Below are 17,546 nucleotides of genomic sequence, written 5' to 3' on the forward strand. Positions count from 1 at the left end.
GGACCGGGGGGGGGTGTGGGGGAGGCTTTAACCACTGCTTTATTTTTAGATCCAGTAATTTTATCTTTTAGGTTTCAGAGGGGTTTGGAGAGGGGGGGAGAAAAAAAAAAACCCAGCTTTTTTTTTTTAAGTCTTCTCTTTTCGGCATGCAAACAAATGGCAAAGTCGAAAGTTACAAAAAGCGAAAGCTTGGAAATATTTCCCCTTAGCAATTACCTTTTCGCCAGCAGCGGCCCCCGGGGGTCCTGCCCGGGGGTCCCGGCGCGGTTCGGCCCCACAATAGGTTTATTCTGCCAGCTCTCCAGGTCGCACTGTGTTTTAGTCACAAATCGGGATTTTTCCTTCTCTCTCCCTCTCTGTCTCAAAGGATCTGCAGTTTCAAAAAGCCGATTGAGTACGGCATGAAAGCGTGGGGCTGAAAGATCGCTCCCCCCACCCCCTTTAAGGAGTTTATTTTAGATATTATTATTTTTCCCGCGGCTAAAACGCTTTTCATTTACTCTGTGAAATGTTCTGAAATCCTCAGGGTTTTTTTTTTTGTTTGTTTTGGTTTGGGTTTTTTTTGTTTGGTTCGTTGTTTTGTTTTGTTTTACTTTGGGGGTTTTTGTTGTTTTCTTTTTGTTGTTTTTTTTTTTTTAACTTTTTCTTCTTTAGTTTTTAATTTAATTTTAAAAAAATGTTTTCAATTTTTTTTTTTTTTTAATTTACCACCCCACCCCACCCCCCACTAGCGCACCCGCATGGACTCAGGATCCCGTGCCCAGGAGGAGCCAGAAGGGCGGGGGGGGGGAGGCTGCAGCCTCCCAGGGCTCGCGGGGGACCGGCCGGGGGGGTCGCGCTGCCTCCCGCCCGCCCCCCGGGGCTGAGTCCCTGCCGAGCGCCCGGGGGGAGTCGCCTCCCCCCGGGATTTCGCCAGCTTTTCAGAGTTTTAGGGGAGGGATGTTACTCTCAACTCAGCCGGGAGGTTTCATTCATAAAACTAAGACAGAAAAAAACCCAAACAACCGCGCCCCCCCCCCCCACCCCCCCACCCCCGAAGCCAAGCTGTTGGGGGGTTATCCCGGAGCCGACAGCAGGCTCCAGCAACCACCCCCTCATTTTTTCGGCGGGGGAGGAGAGCGCGCAGGGATGCGCAGGGATGCGGCGCGCCGGCAGCGCACACCCGCTCCGCGCTGGCGCACGGGGGGATCTCTGGAAATCAAGCCGTGATGGTGTGGTGCTTTGCCTTTTCGGTTTGGGGTTGGGTAGTTTTTTGGGTTTTTTTCTTTTTTTTCTTCTTCTTTCCGTGTAGGAGCAGCGGATATTTAGGAGCTGAACGGCGGCAAGGAGGGAAAAAGAAAAAGGAAAAAAAAAAAAAAAAGCCAACCTCCTCTCTAGATCTGTCAGAGAGCAGACGGTAAAAACATCAGATTTTCGCAGAGTGGAGCTGTGTGCATTTCTGTTTCATTTTTTGGAGCAAAGAAAAAAAAAGGAGAGAGAGAAAAAAAAAAACCAAACTCTACAGTCGGTTTGTTGCTTGCCTTTTTTTTTTTTTTTTTTTCACAGCTCCATGGCTGTGAATAGGTGCCTTCAGCTAATTTTATGAAAAGGGGCTCTTTCCAAGGCTAAGGTAGAGTAGGGCTTCCTGTAAGAGAGAGAGAGGGGGAAAAAAAAGTTCTGCTCTTGATGCAATCTTTTCCTCCTCCTCCTCCTCCTCCTCTTCCTTCTCCTCCCTACAAACCCCGTGCCTCTCCCTGCCAGCCTCAGCTGATCTCTCCAGCTGCGGGGGCGGGGGGGGAGGGGGGGGCAAGGTATAACACACCCCCCCCCCCCCATTCCGGGACCCCGTTGGTAGGTCGTACCCAGCCTGTGACCGAGGGGCTGGGAAGCGCGGGGTCACTCCTGCATCCCTCCCACCCCATCCCACCCGCCCGCCCCACCCCTGTCCCACCCCCCCCACCCCTGTCCCACCCCCTTCCCTCCGGCTCGCAGGCGACACATGCCTCTAGTTAGGCGGTGCATGTGTGTGTGTGGGGGGAGATGGGGATGCTGGGGGGGGCGGATTTAAAAGCAATAAAGCCATACTCCCCCCCCCCCCCCCCCGCCCCAATGCGGGCTAATCCCCAATCTATTTTTCAAGCTCTTATAGCAGGGATTAAAAACATATTTATTGGGGACAGGGGCTCAAGAGGGAGAGGGGCGGTGGTTTGAGAGGGGTTCCTTAGGGAATCTCTGCACAGGTATTTCCAGCTTTGATGGGGTTTGTTCCGTGGGGTCTGGCTTGTTTCTGCCCACTGTGCTCGACTGAGGGGGGGCTGGGGGTGGGGGAGCCCCTATCCCCAGGGGAGCCGAGCATCTGTGTGTGTTTAAGTGTGGGGCGGACTGAGCAAATATGTACTCAGGGCTCTATAGTCATTCTGAGAAGGAGAGTTAAAAAAATCCACTGCAAAGTTTCAGGGGCCTCATGGCAGCTCCCTTGCTTTTTTTTCTTTTTTTTTTTTTTCTTGGAGAGAGGGGAGAAGCCTGGGAGAAGCAGGGGAAAGCCTTGTATATTTAAATGCCCCCACCTCCTGCTGCTACCAGGAGGAGGAGGTGGTGTAAATAAAGTGGAACCTATGCGCTTTAGGAGATCGCCACGTCCAGCCTTTGGTCCTCTGTCTGTACCTAGTCCCCCATGTGCACGGTAAGAGACTGAACCAGGGATGCCTCCGGGCTGGTATTTCTCCCCAGGCAGGTACTACCGAACGTCTGAAGCTGCACATGAAGGAAACAGTTCCCAGTTTAAAGTTTGCCCAGAATTGCAGTGGAGAAATCTGACTCTGGCTGTGTCTGGCTTTCGTGGCCACCAAGACTATGGGAGATATTTTCCTGGCTCCCCTTTATCCACAAGCAAAATAAACTCACTCCTCAGGACTCCTTAGGTCCAAAGTCAGCCCCCCTGCTTGGTATAGCAGTCAGGGCGTGATTAATTTCTCTGCCTGTTCCCATCTGGGAAGATGGGAAGTGCAAGGGCTAGAGTATTCTTCGGAAGGATGGGCATCAAATGCACTGCAGCCAAGTGCAAAGGGGGGTTTCCCCAGGTGGCAGCTGTAACTCTCCCCCTGACCACTGAATGCAAGGCACAAGTGAGGATGGACAAGGTACTGCCCCACAGCCCCCACCCCTCTCTCAGACGCAGCCATAAGAATCAAAGTTCCGTTCACAGCTCAGCATCACCCACGTAGGTTTTTGCCACTGCTGTGAATAAGCTCAGATCCGCAGGAGAGGTCTCCTTGGGTGCCACCCTGCTCAGCTCGTCATCTTCTTGACCCTCTGGGTAGAGCAGGAAAGCAGGACAGCGCTGAAGAGCTGGGCTGTGGGGGTGGTTGATACAGATGTCCTCTAAAGTTGCAGTGAATCAGGTCCGAGGACTCCCAGTACCAGAGGTGGACAGATGTGAGCATCTTCACCATTCACATCAACCCCAAACAACCTGCCCACTTCTTCCCCCACATGAAAAGAGTCCCTGTCTGACTTGCGAGGTGACAAGGATTGCTTTTAGGCCTTAACATCCTTGGAAATGCTGATTTGTGCAAGGTCAGACAAGAAGCAGCTCTACTGCTCTAGTTTATTTTTGAGCAGGTGCTCCAGAAAAATGCTTTTGTCATCTCCCATCATCCCTAAACCCTGTGTATTCTCTCTGCACTGGTTCTAAGAGGATCCTTTCTCTCTCTACAGGCTTTTGAGGGTGAGATGAATTATTCTGCATGTCCAGGTGCCTACTTTTGTTTGGGATGAGGCGTGCGAGTGTGTGAGGTCCCTGCTTGGAAGTCTTCCCACCGGGGGACTCCATTCTCCTTAGCAGCTCTGTCCCAGGCTTATATTCCTATCAAGGCAAAGGTAATTCAGACATCTAAGTTTTGTTTTGTTTTTTTTTGAGATTGTATCCATGCGCGTGTATATAATGAACCACGAAGGAATGCGGCAGTAAAAGAGGGCTTTGTAATGTTGCTATTTTAAGGAGACCCTTGGGGATGGCACAGGTTTGAAATGAGTTTCTCCAACATCTTATAACAAACCTCTCCAGATGTTTAGATCCTTCTACTGATGTAAAATAGCATCCAAAAAAAGCATAATCAATTTAAACTGGCTAAGGTTTTGGCCAGAAATGATTGCTATTGGGAATCAGCTCTATATTTTAACTGACTTTTACACAGCCTAATAATAAACCTCTCCTCTTCCAGGATTGTTTTCTTCCCAACTGGGTGAACACTTCCCTTTTGCAGGAGCTGAAATCCCATCCTGGATAAAAGGCCTCCTGTCCTTTCTCTCCTGAGTCACTCAGGTTCAGTGAAACATTGCGGCTTACATCAGCCAAAGCCATTGATTGGGGAGGGAAGGGGCTGACACGGTGGTGCTGGAAGCCGCACTGCAGAAGTCCCGCACTGTGTAAGGAGCCGGTCCAACGACCAAATGTTGTGGAGGACGAGATGGCCTTTGCTGCTTTTTTTCCACTTGGCTATTGCTCATGTTTTGTATACAAAGTCAAGGCCAAAACATACAAGAAGGAACTTTGGCTAAATGAGGTTTGTGCATCAGGCCAAATGGCCACCATGGATTTCTGGCTATATTCAGTGTATGGTTTGTACGTGTTGCAAAGAAGAGAGTTTTGATGTCGCTGCTTGCTTTTAATGTGAGCAGACAAGTGAAGGGGTATGAAGGAGACCTGCTACTTCAAGCCTGGCGCTGTTTGCACAAGGCTGACGTCATAACTCTTGGCTGAGATGACGGTGAAAGCGGTGTGCGATGGCTTCTTTGTCAGCTTTTAAGGGAAACATCTGCTCTGGGTCTTATGGACAAAATCCAAGGTGAAAATTTCTGTCAAAGCAAAATGAGAATACGTATGAGGGTCCTGAGGGCAAGCTGTGAGCCCCTCTGTAGTTTAGTTCTTGGTGCCTCAGTAGCTGTGGTGCAGTGTTAGCAGAGTGAACAGCCTGTGTTGGTATCGCCGGTGGAGATCAAGACCTCCCCGTCCTTGCCGTCAGACACCTCTGTGACCAGGACAAGACTGTCCTGCTTCAAAACTCTCACTCCTTATGCCTTGGGTAGTCGTGCCTGAAGATCTGCCTTGTGCGAAAGGAAGGGCAAGGCTGGATGTTCAGCCCAAAAACCAACCAAAATTAGTTGAAGTCTCCTTGCAGGCGGACAGTGGCTTTCACCTCATCAGTAAGGAGGTGTGAGAGAGGAGGTGGAACAGGGGAAGCTGTCAGAGATGAGTTTGTGGAGAGGGACTCAAGAAAAGTGACACCAAAGAGGTGCCACAATGCACTGAAAACACTATTAGAGATGTTCCCACTCAGTGGCTCCCAGGCCAAACACAGTCCCAACTTGCTAAGCTGAAGGAGGAGGTGGTTGGTTTTTTGTCTGGCAGTTTCTGCTGCAGATGTGGTATCTGGCCTGGCACCAGACCAGGCATGCATCTGCCCATCTTTGTCAGCAATGTGAACGATGTGGTCACGTGAAATGAAACAAGTTTGGAGGCTTTTTTGCCAAGCAGAAAAAAATCCATCTGAATATCAAGATGGGGAGGCTGTTAGACCTAGGTGGGTCTCTGTCCCACTCTCTCCTACCGCTCCACTCACAGCCTTTCAGTCACCACTCCTCTCAGCCTTCACAGTGGGGAGATCTTCTCCAGAAACCCAACCCACCTTGGTGTCAAGGCTTCCAGGGATGTCAGATTATATCCTCGCTGTCCTTTCTTTGAAACACAGCATCGACCATTGGTCAACCACCCAAAAAGTAGGGAAAACAGCTGCCCTTTTTTCTAAGCTGTCTTTTGTTTGCTGGTCCTTGCATTGACCTTCTCCATAAGCATTTAGTTCTTGAGGAACAGGACTGTCCTGCAAGTAAAGTGGCAGGACAAGGAAAATACACTCATTTTTCTCATACAGCCTTAGTGAACAACCAGTGAATCCTCATGAAGAGCTGGAAGCGAGAGTCTAAACTGTTAAAACCCTTCCTAGAACAATATTTTGGTTTTCAGTACTTTTCTGTTTTCTTTTGATTCCTTCTAAATGCTGCTTCCCTGCCTCCATGTGATAGGAAATCAGCCTAAGCAAAAATATTACTCTTGGTCAAAAAAAATTTTTTTATATATAGGGGAAATCTAAAAATAAATTTTAAAAGTAGCTTACCTTTCTCCGCAAAGCATTATTTTCTCTCTAGGTAGGAGCGTGCAAGACTGCTTGTGATCTGTAGTCAGGGGTGGACTAAGGAGACTGTACACCTCCTGTAACACTCTGTGGTAATGGTTTAGAAGGTGCCAAAGCAGCCATGTCCACCTTCTTTCTGGCCTGTGTCCCTTCCTGAGCTATTATCCAGGGACTACAAACATGTTAAAAGATTTACGTGCTGTATTCAGGAGGATCATGAGATGGGACAAAATTCTGATGAACCTGCAATTCATAGGATGAGGCACCTATGTTGCCTTCCACCTGCCACCTTTATTCTCAGTGGTAGCTCCTTCCAGCCTGAGACCTGGAATATCTCCAGTCAGCAGGGTACCTCCGCCTGGGTCCATGGAAGCTGGGCAGACCTGGGAGGTGGTGCATGCAGCCATGGGCAGCTGGAGGGGTGACAGAGCAGGTTATGGGTCGTGCCTTGGGGTCCTGGTCTGGGTAGCTGGCAGTGAGCCATCTCCATGGGGCTGGGTGCCCTGCATGAGGAGATGCAGCAAGTGTAGCAATGGGAGGATCACAGGGCTGAAATTCCAGTTTGGGAGAAGAGGGATTTGAGGCATGTGGGGCTGAGGGCTTGGGTTAAGGGAGACAAAGGAGTGCTGGAGGTGAAGAAGAGATCTCCCTCACAAGTCATTTGAGGCATTTGCTATCTTAGGCAGGCCAGGTGAAAAACAGTTGGGCTAGGAAAGAAACCAGCAGCAGGGACAGTAGCCAATGCCTTCAGGCAGTGGCCTTCAGCTGAAGCAAAGCTGTCCTCTTCTGCTTTTCATTTCGAAACAGGTTTGATTCAGTCCTTTTTGAGCTTTTTCAAGTCCTTCCATCAAACAGGACTGAAAGTGTCTGGGGAGGTCATGGACCATCTTCCAAGCAATGGGCTGGGCCTCCATTTAGTTGCATTTTTGGAAAGACGAGGGGATATGGATGACTGTCTCCCAGCCTCTCTTCATCCAGGCAGCCCTGAAAATGCCAGCCTTTGTTGGACTCCTGATGAGCAGGTGGGACAGACAGGCTCTGTGAAGCATCCTGGGCTCTTCTCTCACTCTCCTTCTGTTGTTCTTCTTGCTGTAGGCCTGATCTGTGCTGATGCTATGAGCCTGGGTGGAGGTGGGCAGGCTGGTGATCCAAGTCTGGGCTCTGGAGCAGGGCTAGGACAGGGAAACACAGCTCCAGCTTGTAGTTGTTGAACCCTCAGTTGTCATGCTGGGCAGAAGTCATCAGCATCCAGCACTGCCTGCTCTGCAGCTTTGTGGGTCTCCAGGGTGCCCTCATTCATCCTCCTGTTGTGGGGAGACACTGCTGAGTAGGTGAGCACAAGAAGGGAACAGGGTGAGCATTGCAGCTCCTCTCTTTACCAGGTGAGGTTTTCCCTTGCCAGCGACCCATTTACCACCAGGGCTTTGTCTTCTTTGCAGAGCAGCAACTGATGCCACTTCTGCCTTGTCCTCATTTTCTTCTTTCCTGGGGAGGGTCTTCATTGATTGACCAGCTCCATCTTCCAAAACAGCAACGTGAGTTAGAGGTTTTATGCTACATTTCACATGTAGTTACCCTGCCCGATGCTCATCACACTTTAGCTATTTCAGTGATTTCTGCACACCACTGAACAATCTCATTCCCACCCTGAGGGAGAAGCGTCTTGAGCCTGCGTACTTTTCTCCATATGCACCAGGTCTTCTATCACTCTTTAAAAAGAATTGTTTTCCCCTCTCCCCCACCTCTGCTGCATGTGTGACAGGCTGGATGTCTGTGGGTTTGAATCAGATTATCCTTTTCCTGGGTTGCCATCCAACCTACAGAACCAAGAGCAAACTCCCATTCAGAGGTGAGCAAGAAAACCCCTCTGAAACTGCCAGGGGCTGAAACAATTTGGCAAGCTTTGCAGAAGAAAATTGCCAGCATGGAACGAGGAGGTGGGAGCATTACTTCAACAGAAGAAGCTCTGATTAGCAGATTATCGCTTAAGTGATGTTGATCCCAGCCACGCTGCCTTCCAAATGAGCCCTTTCGCAGCTGCCAGCTGCACCATGGAGTCACGCAGGCCAATAAGCGGGCCAGATCCCTTGCTGGCATGGGTCAAGGCAGCTTTGATGGACCGTCATGGAGTTAAAACAGCTGGAGAAGTCTGGCTATAATGGGGAGTCTGACTCGCTTCTCAGACTTGTTCCAGGGCTTGTGGATGAGAGAACCTGGAGGAGAGCTGCCTGCGTCCTGCAGGATGGGACAGCTTCTCCCACTCCAGCATCAGCAAAACCACAGCACACCACAGCTGCAGGGACTCTCTCTAGACTTCGATTGTGTCCAATTGCGACTGGACAAGGAGTTCTTTGTAAGTAATACTTATTCATATATTTTTTTTAATCGCAGATAGGAGACTAAACTAGCAGACTCTGCAGCAGTGGCTGTAATGCGCTCAGAACCTGCGCACAAAGTGCTTGTGCAAGTGGGACGAAAGAAGCTGGAATCACCTTATCATTAGCTGTGAGCCAGATCCTTGCTGAGTCAGATAGGGGAATGATGAGGGATATTATATTTTATTTTTTTTTTAACAGTTGCTGAGCTTGTAACCTGTTCCCTGGGGCCATAAAGCAGTATATAGCATCTTGCCCTCATAAAGCTCTATTTATCTCTGATGAGCCTGTTTGGCTGAGCGTGTGGGGAACATGTGAGGGACTCTCATGAACAGCCTTGGGGTGAGATTTCCCCGGAGTTCACAGTCCATTTCAGCTCTGATAAGCGTTCAAAGGTGATGGCCTGAAACCTGCAGAGCTGGCAGCAACGCGGGGTGTGTGTGTGTGTGTGTAGAAACAAGCTTTCTTTGTGCGGCTGTTGGAGCTTGCTGCTGCACACTGCAGGCAACACAAAGCTGCAGCTTACTGGGATGCCTGTGCTTCGTGAGTTGAATGAAATCTTTCATTCAGTTCCCCAAACAGCCTAGGAAGATCCTCAACCTTTGTCCCAGACAGGAGTGCAGCCCTGTCCAGGAAAACTCCGACCACAGATGTCAGTGACTTCAAGCCCTGGTAATTTATAGGTTGTTTGGGTTGAATCCTGGTTTGTCAGCATAACCTTGCAGTAGACCTGGACTTTTCAACCTAGAAAAGAGGGTACTGAAGAAGAGGAGGGCGATAGGGAAGAGATAGATACATGAAAATCAAGAAGACGGCCACTGGGAAATGGCAGTTAGGTATCTCTGCTAATAAAGAGATTGGGAAGACAGGACTGGCAATTTCAGGGTAGCTACAAAGCAAGCAAAAGGAGGCGGCTTTTCACAAGCAGGTGGTGAAGCTGTGGAACCGCCTGCACAGGATCTTCTTTGCATACATTCAAAATGTGATTAGATGAGTTAACAGAAGGGAAAAACATTCAAGACTTTTAAACACTAATGTAATGTTTGTGCCCTAGGAGGTCTCTGAGTTAGGGGTTACAGAGGCCTGGGAAGGCATGTGGGAAACCATCAGTACATGTTCATGCTGTTCTTATGGTAATTAGTGGTACTGCTGATAGTTTTCAGTACAGCACATTGTTCAGTTGCTATCCCTTACGAGTGCTGTTGGAGACAGGATACTCTTCATCTGAGCTGGATCAGCAATTCTGAGATTAAGAAAAAAAAATAAAAAAAGAACAAAAGTTGATTTTCCAGTTGCACAGATGGCAAACTCAGCTCCTGACAAAGTCCATCCCTCTCTGAAAGACGGGACTTTGGGAGAATCCTGACCAGGGACATGGTCCCAGTGCCCCATGCCTCCTGTCCATCTGCACTGCCACCCCTCCAGCAGGACCATGGTCATCACTCCCTCAGGGTCTGCCCCAGCCCATGCCCGACACCCCACCGCCTGATTAGCTGGAAAGTCAGGGCTTGGATGGGTGGGATAGCCTGGCAATATTAAAAGATGTGACCGCAGGAGTCCTTCCTTTCTTCCCTGTCCTTGTGTTTTGGCAGGACCAGTCCGAATCCGGCTCCTGCTTTCTGGGACAGGTAACCTCAGCATTGTGTCTGCTCTCACAGAGCCTGGACAAGGTCTTGCCAGGTGTCCGGAGAGTCACGGAGCCTGTTTATGTCACTTGCCTCTGCTATCCAGGCCTGAAGCATCACCCCTGATTATCACAGCACTGACCCCCACCCCATCCTGAGGTGTGAGAAGAGCATCTAACTGAGAAGCAGGAGTTACCTCTTGATTTGGAGGCTTGAGTGTCTGGAAATCTGCTGCTTCTCATACTTGGCTTGCTGCTAAAAAAGGTTCAGCTGCATATTGGTGTACAACTCATGTGGCTTTTGTTTTCAGCTCTTGAACTTCCTTACAGCTTTCTTTCACAAACAGAGAAATGGCTTGGCTGGTCTTTCAGTCTTTACAAAGTCTCCTTTATCAAAGTGGATGGCTTTAAAGAAGTCATCTCTGATTGAAGCTTCCAGCCTGCATCAGGCAAAACTGGAAAAAGAAAAAAACTAACGCACATATATTTTCAGTGTCAATGACTGCAGCCTCAATGAAGTATCCAATTATTTTTAGCAACATATGATTATGGGCTATTTTCCTACTGTCCTGTAACACAGACTCTGAAAGAAAGCATCCTGGGGTACAGCAATGAAATAATACCAGCACTTACACACTAGAAGAAACACAGTAATACCCAAGCTGGTCTTGCAGGAGTGGGGCTAATATCCATCTTTCATTATGACCAGTTAGTGCTTTATATAACTATTATGTTTTAAATGGAAATAAGAAACTAAAGCATGGAAGAACTGCCACCAGCTACCCAGGATAGAGTTTTAAACATGATTTACACAGTAAAATCTGTGTAAGTTTCAATGAGCAGGTGTTCTTTTCTTTGTGTGTGTGGTTGTTTTGTTTTGTTTTGTTTTGTTTTGTTTTGTTTTGTTTTGTTTTGTTTTGTTTTGTTTTCTTTTGTTTTCTTTTCTTTTCTTTTCTTTTCTTTTCTTTTCTTTTCTTTTCTTTTCTTTTCTTTTCTTTTCTTTTTTTTTCTTTTCTTTTCCTGCTGTTGTCCTGAGGACCCAGGCAGAGTAAAACAGGGCTGTATTTCCCCTTTGACCGTAGGACTGACTTTTTTAGGTTGGACTTGCCAGCAGGCTTGCTGGAAGTCAAAGGTGGTGATCGGTGATTTCTGATCACCTCCTGCTTTGTATTCCCCATCTGCACAGTTCCCCAGGAGCTGCTGGAGCTTGCCCTGAGTGTTGTCTGGACCAGGCTGACACGTGTCGATGCTCCCTATGCCACCATTGCCTGCAGAGAATGACAAATCTGGCTCAGGAAGGATCCTCCAGCTGGACAAGCTGTACAGCTCATTGGGACAACCGTGTCCCTGTTCCTGAGCTCTCCTTGTGGTGGTGTCTCTAAGGGTGAGGAAGAAGAAGGGGCTTCTTTGGCTGGCGTCCTTCCCTGAACACGGTTTCTGCTTGGTGCACTCTTAGTCCTCAGATTTTCTTTAGCCTTTCGGTCAGTGAAAGAGCAAATATCAGCTGGCTCTGGTACAGCAGAAACGGCTTCTGTGATGCTGCATGTGAGTGTCCCATATCCCACCATTCATCCTTAGAAAACTCCCCTCACTTGCCTGTCTTGTACCTCTTCCCCACCAGATTTCCAGACCTGCAGAAGTCACCACATTCCCCGTCCCAGCTCTGTCCTTATTCACACATCCAGCTGCTAGTGGAAAACCAGTTTTACCTGCCATGGAAAGCCTTGCAACAGCCGCAGGAGCTTTGGCTCAAAAATCAATAGCAAGGCCGGTGCAACAGGGATGGTCCAGGACTGTAAATAAGGCAGAGTTTTAGATCGGCATGCTCTCCTCTCACCGACCATCGATGCACTTGGAAAAACATGCAAATATTTTAACAGAGAAGCCTGGAAGGAGATGTTCAGAAAACAAGGCTGAAAGCAGTTGCTTGTGGGCTGAAAACCTTTGTTTTTTCCATTCGTACCCTATAGACTCGTAAAAGCAATCCCCTTTTCCCATGAGTCTCATGTTTATCAGAAAAGCTCTATTTTTTTAAGAAGATAGGATGACTGTTTCTCTGAAGTAGTAAATATGAGAGGATCTGTTCAGGGATAGAGACTTGCTGCCCTTCCTTGGATGCTGCCAAGTCACTGAGCCTTCTGCACAAAAATTTTGTGGTTAAATCATCATTCTATGCATTTTTTTTCATCATAAGATAACTCTGGTTTTATTTTCTTAGCTAATGAAGCCAAATTATTCTTTTCCCCTGCAAGATTAATGCAATGAACAATGTCCTCTTTCGTCTTTGTTAGAAGCTACCCCAAACTTTGCCATTCCTCCTGTTTTACTCCTAAATAAAAAGGAAGAAACTTGGAAAATGGCAGGGGCAAAAGATGAACAACAACATTACCACCTCTCTCAGGCAGGGCTAGGGTCATAAGGAAGCTGGCTGGAAGCTGGCATGTTGCAGGGAGGGACCAGAATAACCCATCTGCTCCCCTCCCACCCCAATTCCAAGGGAAAGCATTCAGAAAGCCAGCACCTGGCCGCCTTGCTTCTGCCCACTGCTGGAAGATGACAGGAGAAAAAGATGCACTTTGCTTAAGAAAGTGGCTTCTGGGATCTGCCTGCTCTATCTGCTAGCACTGCTGGTGTCCAAGGCACCCCAGGTGTAACGGGGCGCCTGTGCTTAACCAAGTGACTCAAGACCCTAAAGTTAAATGAAATGGCTTCTGTCTTTAAAATCAGGAAAGGTGGACCTGAACCCTACAGACTAAGGAAGGTCTGCAATTTATTCTCTCTCCAGTTCTGATTTTTACATGTAAAATGGGAGTTTTTAATATAGAAAAAATTTTGAAATTTATAAATATATAAAATGTATTTGAATATCTAAAATGATATACATACATAAATTGACATGTAATGAAATGAGATACATTAAAACAGAAAATAAAAACTATAAGAACACAGTAACTGTGATTTCAGCTGTGCTCCCCCTCCTCTTCATTTGCTCATCTCTCTTGAGAAGTAGGTCTAAACGTGCATCGTCAACTGATGAAGAAGCATAATTTCTCCAGGCCAAGTGCAATGACCAGAATATGACATTGCTGCTGAAAACAAAAAGCACCTGCCCCTCATTGAGAAATAATTGATTATGACCTAGAAGTGATCACTAGGATTGATATCTTAAATTTCTCCTCTCACTGTGTAAGTGGGCCATGTAATGTCCAGGGGAAGGGCACCACGTCACCGGGAAGAGCTGGGGCGCTGCAGAGAGGGACGTGCCTTGGAGCAGCATTGCTTTCAAACCTGCTTCTGCTCATTTTCTTTCCCTCTGCCGTTGCTCTTCACCACATCATCTCTCTTTCTCCTCGACCTTTCCAGCAGCTCTTGGAAAAGGAATGTGGGGCCACAGTGCTGAAGAAAGATGTTCCAGCAGGTGAGATCCAGGATGGGCTGGAGGGGAATAGGGTCAGGAATGAGGGGTGGGAGCCACTCTTTACATGAAACACAGCAGGTCAGTCTTCCGAGTGTGGCTTCTGCTTCAAAACCAGTGGGTGATCCTTTTTCAACATGCTAGCACGGACGTGCCACCACATTGTGAACATCTCAAGGGGCACCGAGGTGCTCTGGGCTTCCCACAGGTGATTACTGAGTGCTCTGAGTCCTGCCATGTGCATGCAAGACATGACAGTTCCTGTTCATGATCTGACATGAGCTTGGGGCTGGGAGGAGATGCCATGCGCTGCCGCCCAGCCACCCATGGGGCTGGCAGGTGCCTCTCCGCAGCGCCCATCCAGCTCCCATTAGCTGAGTGAGACACCAAAGCTGCTCCCAGGGGTCTTGGCTGTCAGTCTGAGTGGGGGCTCTTAGGGAAAGATTGCAGGGTAACACCCAGGCAAACCAGAAAGTGCCTGGAGGAAAGTCAGCAGTAAACATAAGATCTTAAATATAGTCTGCAAAGAGAAAGTTTGGTGCATTTTTATTTTTTTAATTTTTTTTTTTTTCAAGACTGGGAGACAGTAGCAGCTTCCTCTTCATTTACAAGGAAATAATAACTGACTTCTCCAACACTCTGTGATGGACTCAGAGAAGGACATTTGCAGCAGGAAGGCGATGCCTACAGGTGGGCACTTGGATTTCCTGTGTCTCAGCTCAAAATTGTTAAGCCGGGGAGAACTGTAGCTGATTTGATCTTGTGCAGTAGAAAAATAATTTAAAGTTGGAAGTGTCTTTCTGCTTATCTACACTATGCCCAATAATGTGACTGCCAGGACCCTGAAATAGAAATGTAATATAAATCTACTGTTGTATTCTTCTGTTTCATTAAATCATCTGGATGTGGAATGGGTGAGCAAAAATCCATTTTGAGTCCAGTGCAAAATCTGCCGTGGTGTTTTCAGATTCTTTTACAGGTATACAAATCACTGGCACCAGCTGTCATGTGAGGCAGTTTGAAGTCAATGAATAGAAGTTTTGAGAAGCATTAGAAAGTTTGTGTCTGTGGCAGGAATACTTCCTCCTCCTCCTTTCTTGAAACTTTTCAGTGTGGGAATTAGATTGTCTCCAGAGAAGGTCAGAGTGGGGACAAAGGTACATGACTGAACATATTTGAGTTAGGAAAGCATAGGATTCAAATGGGAATGCCAGAGCTGAAAAGTTAATTACCATTTATACAGTATGTCCCCCATATTGCCCAAAAAGAAAAATGCTAGGGAAGCATCTGTGAATATGTAAGAAATAAAAAAATAAGCAGCTAGGATAAGCTTATTACTCCATTGAAATGAGACTCCAGAAGACAAATATTCTGAGGCTTTTTTGCATTTTATTTCTATAAAGCCCGGTGGTTTTTTTAAGAAGATACTTCAAAACCCCCAAATTTTACCTAGAGGAGTAGAAGAGAAGACAGTCTTTTCCAGCCTAAATGGTTCTCTGAAGACAGCTAAGTAAGGAATACCTTGACAGCTGAGATTGCAAGGAAGCCCCAGCTGGCTGGAGGAAGGCAGAGATGCAACTGATCTTCATGCAGAGGGAAAAAGGAGGATCAGGGAAGGTGCAGGTGACGTTACCCAACTTTAGGTCTTGGGAAGATACTGGAATGAATTAATTATATATTCATAAGCACCTGGAGGTACTAATACGGTGATGAAAAACAGCCACTGTGGATCTGTCAAGAACAAGCCATCTCAACCTCACATACTTTCAGTTTTTACAAGATAATGGGATCAGGGAGGATTAGGAGACTGTGTTACGTCTTGGCTCTGACAGAGTGTTTGGCACTGCCTCATAAAATACTGTTAAAAGCAAACTTGGAAATATTAAGGTAGTATTCATCTTCCCTATATTAGATGTGCATTGGGTATCTGTTTCTGAGCTAGTCGCCCTGAGGTAGATAAAGATGAGAGTCCAGGAGTAATTAATCTCACCCAGCTTAGACACTGATCTTGAGATGGCACACATTAGCTCTGCAGGTGCCCATTTCTCTCCTCTGGCTGTAAAGATAACCCAGGTTTACTGGCTCAGCATTTTCCATCTGTTTTTTAGACACTCAACTTAGGGCAGATGAATCTTGCTCAGTCTAAATCAATGGTTAAACTTTTTTCTTTCTTTCTTTTTTTGGCACAAATTTTATCCTAGGTCAAAATCAGTAATGGAAAATGCAAAGACAAAGCACAGAGCAAGAGGGAAAAAGAGACATCCAACATCTTGACTTTGAAACAAGACAATATGGAAAGAAAAACAGTAATGATCTCATTTAACAGCCTGGGAATCCGCTAAACATCACATAGATACACCAGCGTAAAGGACTGGGTCTGTCTCACAGGTCTTTTCCTTTGCCTTTCCCTTTCCCTTTCCTTTCCCTTTTCTTTCTTTATCCCATTCCCCTTCTCTCTCCAATACACCCTTCTGTTCCCCTTCCCGTCTTGTATTAATTGTAATAATATTGTAATAATGTACATTATTATGTATTTTCACTGAGATCGCATCGGCGTGTCTCCCTTTGTTCTCAGTTCTCAGTTGGCACACAAGGAGAACCTGCAATATCTAAGACACCAGCTTTATTTCTTCCCATAATATATGGCAGAGGAATCCTGTGTGCACTTAGCAAGGTATCCCTGGAAGACTGATGTTTGTAATTAGAATCAAAAATATTTAAAGCCCAGACCCTTCCTCCTTCCTCTGGAAGCTCATCCTAGTTCTCCCACAATGTAAAAAAATCAGGTTTTTTCTTGCATCTAGTTTTTAAGCTCATCTTTCCTCCAGACCTTTTCAGTTCCTGGTCAAGACTGCTATATCAAAATAAACTTGTTTTTTTCATGGAGGACCAGACAGTGGAGTCGGACCCTGACGCTTGCTGTTTCTATGAGGGTTTTTTTTTCTTTCTGTCTTTCGTCTTTTTATTTATGTATTTTGGCTTTTTTTTCTTCTTCTTCTTAGTTCATAACTGCTGCTCTAAGAAATGCAGTGTAATAGAAGGTTTTCTATGGGACTCACCGTATTGCTTATGGTAGAATTTATCCCACAACAGTGTTATGGAAGTCAGGTGTCAGAAGCTTCCCAAGGTCCATGCTTAGACACTCGAGATGCACGTGAGGGCATTGATACTTCTTCACAGATTAAAGAGGGGATATAGGATGACAATTAATCTGATTGTTTTAGAGGCCAGCTTTTGTCAGGTGAGGGAAATGGGGCAATAGACTCCAGGCCTGTGGTGGCTGGGGGGGATGCCCTAAGTGAGCACGCCAAGTGACAACGGTTGCACTGTAAATGCCAATATTCAGCAGATGAATGTCCCTCCTTTGCAAAGGTGGGTATTTGGGTTCCCTTGTCAAAATAAATGAGTTGCATCTCCTTGCAGAGATAACCATAGCTTTCCACTTAACCAAGAGCCAAAGTCAGCTAAATCTGACCTCAAACTCTTAATCCCTTTAATGTTGACTGACACTGATATCGACTGTGCTTGACTAAGTATCTTTAAAAGAAATTTAAGTGCTGTAGCGACCTTGTCCTTCAAGTTTCCCAGAGGGAGTTTTGGAGAGGAGGAGTGGGGAGAAAGGCAATTCTCTTCTGTGAAGGAAAACAGAGTTGATATTCACATTTTGTTTTCCAATTTGAAGATCTGCCTAACCTTCAAAGTTTTATATGGAGTAGGTTATAATTTTTTTTTTCCTGTTACTAAAGTAAACTCAAGCTTTCTTATTCTAATCCCTCTTGAAAGGTTATTTACTGAATTGTGGTTGTGCCCTGAGGATGAATTCATAAATGCCCAGATGCTCTAGGATTTCTCTGGAACTGAGCACTTCACAGCCTGGGAACTGGCCCTTGGAGGTTCTTGGTTTGCCACCAGCAGTCAATAACGATGCCAAGAGCCAGGTTATGCAGAAAAGGGTGAACTGA

At 46.7% G+C, this 17,546-nt stretch overlaps 1 long non-coding RNA gene across 4 annotated transcripts; it reads left to right on the plus strand.

Annotated features, from left to right (window-relative positions):
• Nucleotides 1–23: 23 nt before the first annotated feature.
• On the plus strand, nucleotides 24–16,486 carry LOC114016706 (uncharacterized). 4 transcript variants are annotated; one of them, XR_008732152.1, is made up of 8 exons: nucleotides 24–1,507; nucleotides 3,697–3,858; nucleotides 4,203–7,501; nucleotides 7,610–7,705; nucleotides 7,933–8,523; nucleotides 10,138–13,587; nucleotides 14,160–14,274; nucleotides 15,786–16,486. It is a non-coding gene; the product is annotated as an uncharacterized LOC114016706 (long non-coding RNA). The 4 variants fall into 4 exon arrangements; XR_008732153.1 differs by having other exon boundaries at nucleotides 4,203–8,523; nucleotides 10,138–11,553; nucleotides 13,533–13,587; nucleotides 14,168–14,274; XR_008732151.1 differs by having other exon boundaries at nucleotides 4,203–8,523; nucleotides 14,168–14,274.
• Nucleotides 16,487–17,546: the final 1,060 nt, after the last annotated feature.

This window comes from Falco cherrug, chromosome 4 (genome assembly GCF_023634085.1).
Source record: "Falco cherrug isolate bFalChe1 chromosome 4, bFalChe1.pri, whole genome shotgun sequence".
Classification (NCBI taxonomy): domain Eukaryota; kingdom Metazoa; phylum Chordata; class Aves; order Falconiformes; family Falconidae; genus Falco; species Falco cherrug.